The sequence below is a fragment of the Orycteropus afer genome, unplaced genomic scaffold (genome assembly GCF_000298275.1).
Source record: "Orycteropus afer afer isolate SDZICR_OR568_19922 unplaced genomic scaffold, OryAfe1.0 scaffold00063, whole genome shotgun sequence".
In the NCBI taxonomy this organism is placed as follows: Eukaryota; Metazoa; Chordata; class Mammalia; order Tubulidentata; family Orycteropodidae; genus Orycteropus; species Orycteropus afer.
Window position 1 is genome coordinate 7,142,799 of NW_006921650.1, and position 5,730 is coordinate 7,148,528.

Here is a 5,730-nt window from a genome sequence, read left to right on the forward strand (position 1 = left end):
TCCTCAGAACAATTAACCATAGGAGACCAAAAGGTCAATATTTGCCCCAAAACAAAGCTCAGAAGGCTGGAAGGGGCAGGAAATAATGACAAATATCATTCTTCATGAATGATATTCTTGATGTCATCCCACAATTCCTCTGGGTTTTGGTCATTGGTGTTCAATGCATCAAAACTATTCTTCAAATAGTCTCTAAATTCAGGAAGGATATTATCAAGGTCATATATTGGCTTTCATGGACTTGTATTAATTGTCTTCAACTTCAACTTGAACGTGCTGGCCAGCAATTGATGATCTGTTCCACAATCAGCTCCTGGCCTTGTTTTGGCCAAAGAAATTGAACTTCTCCATCACCTCTTTCCACAGATGTAGTTAATCTGATTCCTATGTACTCCATCTGGTGAAGTCCATGTGTGTAGTCATCACTTATGTTGTTGGTAAAAGGTATTTGCAATGAATAAGTCATTGGTCCTCCAAAATTCTATCATGCAATCTCCAGCATTATTTCTATCACCAAGACCATATTTTCTAAGTACCGGTAATTCATTTTAATTTCCAACTTTTGCATTCCAGTCACCAATGACAATCAACACATCTTGATTGTATGTTCAGTCAATTTCAGACTGCAGAAGCTGGTTGAAATCTTCCATTTCCTTATCTTTGGCTTTGGTGATTGGTGCGTAAATTTGAATAATAGTAGTAGTAACTGGTCTTCCTTGTAGGCATATGGATATTATCCTATCACTGATAGCGTTGTGCTTCAGGACAGATCTTGAAACAGTCTTTGGGACAATGAATGACACACCATTCCTCTTCAATTTGCCATTCCTAGCATAGTAGATGATATGGTTGTTTGATTCAAAATGGCCAAAACCAGTCCATTTCAGCTCACTAATGCCTAGGATGTTCCATTTCATTTTTAACAACTTCCAATTTTCCTAGATTCATAGTTTGTACATTCCATGTTCCAATTATTAATGGATGTTTGCATCTGCATCTACTCATTTTGAGTTGTGCCACATCAGCCAATGGAGGTCTCAAAAGTTTTACTTTATCCATGTCGTTAAGGTTGTCTGTACTCTGAATCAGCTCTTCCCCAGTTAAATTTTGAGTGCCTTCTAACCTGATGGGCTCATCTTCCGGCATTATATCAGACAATGTTTCAGGGCTATCATAAAGTATTCCAGTAATATATCAGACAGTGTTTGACTGCTGTTCATAAAGTTTTCACTGGCGAGTTGTGTGCGAAGTGGATGGCCTCTTCTTTCTTCCGAGTTTGTCTTAGCCTGGAAGCTCCACTGAAACTTACCCACCTTGGGTAACCCTGATGGCATTTTGCAACATGGTGGCATAGCTTCCAGCCTCACGACAACATATAAACCACCACAGGATGACAAACTGACAGGCAAGATCATCTCTTAGTTGATTCTAACCCCTCTGAACCTGCCTACCTCAAGCAATGGCCTTAAAATAGAGCCACCCACAAGTGAAAAGCAGCCCCTCGCCCTCGCCCACCCTTGGGCCCTGGCCTTAAAATAGAGCTGCCCCCAAGTGAAAAGCAGCCTCCCAACCCCAGGCCTGCCTACAACAGGCCCCGGCCTCAATATAGAGTCACACCCAAGAGAAAAGCAGACACCAAGCCCCGGGCCTGCCTACCTCAGGTCCAGTCTTAATAAAGAGCCCCAGGCCCATGGAGCATTTTAGAGCTGAGAAAAAGAAACGATACAATATCTATATCCTGATATGGCACAATTTCCAGGATGTATTATTGAGTGAAATAAGCAACATGCAAAACAATGTTTATACTGTGACAGCTTTCATGTGAAAAAATATGGACAGACATAAGTCTGTATGTGTGTATTTGCTTATATTTTCAAAAAGAAATGATGGAAGCATAAACCACTTAAAATATTGGTTACCTACACTGGGCTTGAGGGCCTTAGGACCATAGTCTTAGAGGCATCTAGGTCAACTGACATTACACAGTCCACAAGGACAATGTTCTACATCCTACTGTGGTGAATAGCAACTGGGGTCTTAGAAGTTTTCAAGCAGCCATTTAGATGCAGTTATTGGTCTCTCCCTCTTCCGGAGCAAAGAAGAGTGAAAAAAAATCAATGACTCAAGGTACAATTTGTCCAAAGGACTAATGAATCATGTGAACCACAGCCTCTACTACTCTGAGCCCAGAAGAATTAGATGGTGCCTGGCTACCACTACTGACCATGCTGATAGAGATCACAGTAGAATGTTCTGGACACTTAGCCTGGAAAGAAATGTTCTGGACACTTACTGGGAGGAAAAAAAAATGTTGAACAAAATTCAAAATCATAAAAAAAGATCAGACTTACTGGATTTAATGGTCTGAAAGAGACTGGAGAAACCCCCAACACTGTGGCCCTTAGAGCTCTTCAAGGCTGGAACTGCACCTACCTTTGGGGATCAAGTGTCAGCCAAATAATAGGCAGGCCCATATAGTGAAGAGTAACACCAGGGAGGAACTACTCCTCAGAACAATTAACCATAGGAGACCAAAAGGTCAATATTTGCCCCAAAACAAAGCTCAGAAGGCTGGAAGGGGCAGGAAATAATGACAAATAGAGACAGGAACATAGGGATGAAGTGGGAAGAGTGCTATAACATTGTGAAGATTGCAACCAATGTTGTGAAACAAAATGTGTATAAATTGGAAATGAAAAATAATTTGCTCTGTAAACTTTTACCCAAACCACAATAAAAAGTTCCCCAAAAATAAAAAGGACATTGACACAGTTCACATGCAACAAAACCTGCAGATAGCCTTTAAATAAATGAAAAGATGCTCAACTGATAATACAATTTCTTCTAGAAGTTTGACAATATATATTATTGGTGAGTCTATGGAGAACAGATACTCTTAAACACTGCTGATGGGAGTGCAAAATCACACAACTCCCATGAAAGCAAATTTGAATATATCCAACAGCATGCATCTATCCTTCACTCAGAAACCCCACTTTCAATATATATCTTGAAGCTAAACCTCCATAAATATGAAGTAAATATATATAAGTTTATGTATTACAGCAGTATTTATAATAGCAAAACAAACAACACAGATTTCCATTAAATTTGAGAGTGTATACATCAGAAACAACAGATTTAAAAAGAAATCAATGAATCCATACTGTTATTCCTAATAATAATAATAAATAGAAGGGACAGACATGACAAAAAGAGAGAGAGAGAGTCATTATATGGAAGAATACCAGCTCATGATTAATGCAGAAGGAATTATGGAATCAAAAAATCAACATCCCCAATGTAATGAATGATTCAGTTAAGGATCAGTGCTTGCCAAAATCATTGGATGAAAGAAAAGTTATTGGCAAAAAGAATATTCAGACAGTGCCAAAATATCATTCTACAGATTTCTTAGTAATTCTAAAAGGGGAATTGTGCATTGATAAGACCTAAATTTGAGCCCATTACCGTCTTAATCCAGTGATCAAGTTAGTTAAGTACCTCCAATAGTGGGTCATCCTGATATGTCTGCCTGATGAAATGCAAGATAACATTCACAATAATTTTGTGATTATGCTTAACCCAAATCAAACCTCTAGACCTAAGTTCCAGTTTTACAGGAAAAGAGTGTAAAAGTGGATAGAAGGACTAGTGTAGAAGGATAAATGAGGACATGATGGATCTAGGACCTGCCTGAAGGTCTGAAGCTGGCCCCAGTCCTGGCAAACACCCCGTTCCTGGAAACAAGGAGGAGGCTAAGGAACATAAATAACATCCTTGACAAAAGAAATATAACATTTGGAAAAAAAAAAATATATATATATATAACATTTGGAGCTCAGCTCCAAATGATAACATCTGGATATTTTGGACTTGAGGGAAGGAGGATTGTGTGACAAACCCCCATTAGCAGTACCACGGAAACCTACCAAAGCGCTCTGGTAGTGTAGTGCTTAAAGCATTTGGCTATTAATTGAAAGGTAAGTGGTTTGAGTCCACCAGCCCCTCTGTAGGAGAAAGATGAGTCAGTCTGCTTCCCTAAAGATTTACAAACTCAGAAACCCTATGGAGCTGTTATACTCTGTCTGATACGGTCGCTATGAGTTGGATTCAACTTGATGACAGTTGGTTTGGTTTGGTTTTAGCTTTCCACCCAGGACCTCACCTTATGTGTAACTTTCACCCTAATACATCTTGGACTGTTTATTAAAAAAAAAAGAAAAAAAAAAAGGTTACCTGTAGAGGGAGATAGAGGAGAGCAGAGAAGACAGGGACATAAAGCTGGACTTCTTTGAATATATCTAAATGCTATGTTTTTACATAATCTAAAAACAAAATGAAAGTGGAAACAAAACAAGCATAACTAAAAACAAATAACACCCCCTCACACACACACACACACACACAAAACTGAAACAAACCCCACTAGACACCAAGGTTAGGGTATAACCAATCTGAGGAAAGATGAATTCAGAAGGAATGGTAAAATTAGAAAATACTCATTTTGCAAACTCCAAAGAAATAATGGATGTGAGCAACATTTGTCAGTAGATTTTAAAACATTAATTGTAAGTCTGATGGGGAACTGGGATCATGCATTCTATTCTCACTACTTTCCATGACTGATTTTCACCTTATTACCTGTTAAGATGAAAAACTGTGAACCGTTTTTCACTGATTCTTTTTGTGATAATTTCTGTTTCTTGTATTTTAATCTGAATTACTGTAATAATCAGTGTAGGGACTAGGAACTAGAGATGAAAAAGTAGTAAAAATAATGAATCCACAGAGCCTCTACAGAATTTTGATCTCTAAGCTCATGTTTCATCTTTGGTAAATTATGGCTGCTCAATACAAGAAGAATGAATGCAACAGTCTAGAAGATACAAGCAGAACAACTGAATCATGCAATTGATGACGTCAATTCTCCATTTTCTTTTCTTTTTTCTTTTTCTTTTCAAAACTAAAACTCAAGTGAACCATCCACATTTTCTGTAATACGACCCCTGTCTTTTGCTTCCTCCATTTGTCTTTCATCTCTCAAATCAAATTTTTCCAGTATGCTCTTTAGTGTTTACAATTCTAGTCAGTAAAATCCTAAATATCTGCAATCTCTCCTCTGATCTTTCCTTTCACCTTCTTGGCTTGGTGAACCTCAGCTCTCCTCTCAAACCAAAAAATTCACTGCTGTCAAGTTGATTCCAACTCATAGGGACCCATCCTTGAGTTTCTGAGGTACTATCTCGACAGGAGTAGATTGCCCAACCTTCATTCGGAGGAGTGGCTGGTGGGTTTGAACCACCAGCTTTCTGGTTAGCAGTCAAATGCCTTAGGCATTATGCCACTAGAGCTCCTCCTCTAGGAGACTGCTTTCTTAGCAGTCCTCTTGAGTGGAGGCTGTTTCCCCTGCAAACCCTTCATTCTCCTAGACTTAGAAGTAAGAGTCCTCATGCTTTACTATATCCTAGACCATGAGCCCTTTGAAATTCATACTTCAGACTGTACCACCTATGCACACACCTCATCCTATGAAGATTTTAGACCTGCCCTCATTGGCCTGATTTAATCTCTTTCCTATACTTCCTGTCATAATTCTTGATTTCAATTCATGTAAATGATCCCTCCAGTACCCAGACCTCTCTATGTTTGACCTCCTATCTTCCAATGATCTAGTTCTCTTCTTACCTCAGCCATCCTTTCATACTGTTACATTGCAGACTTCGTCAT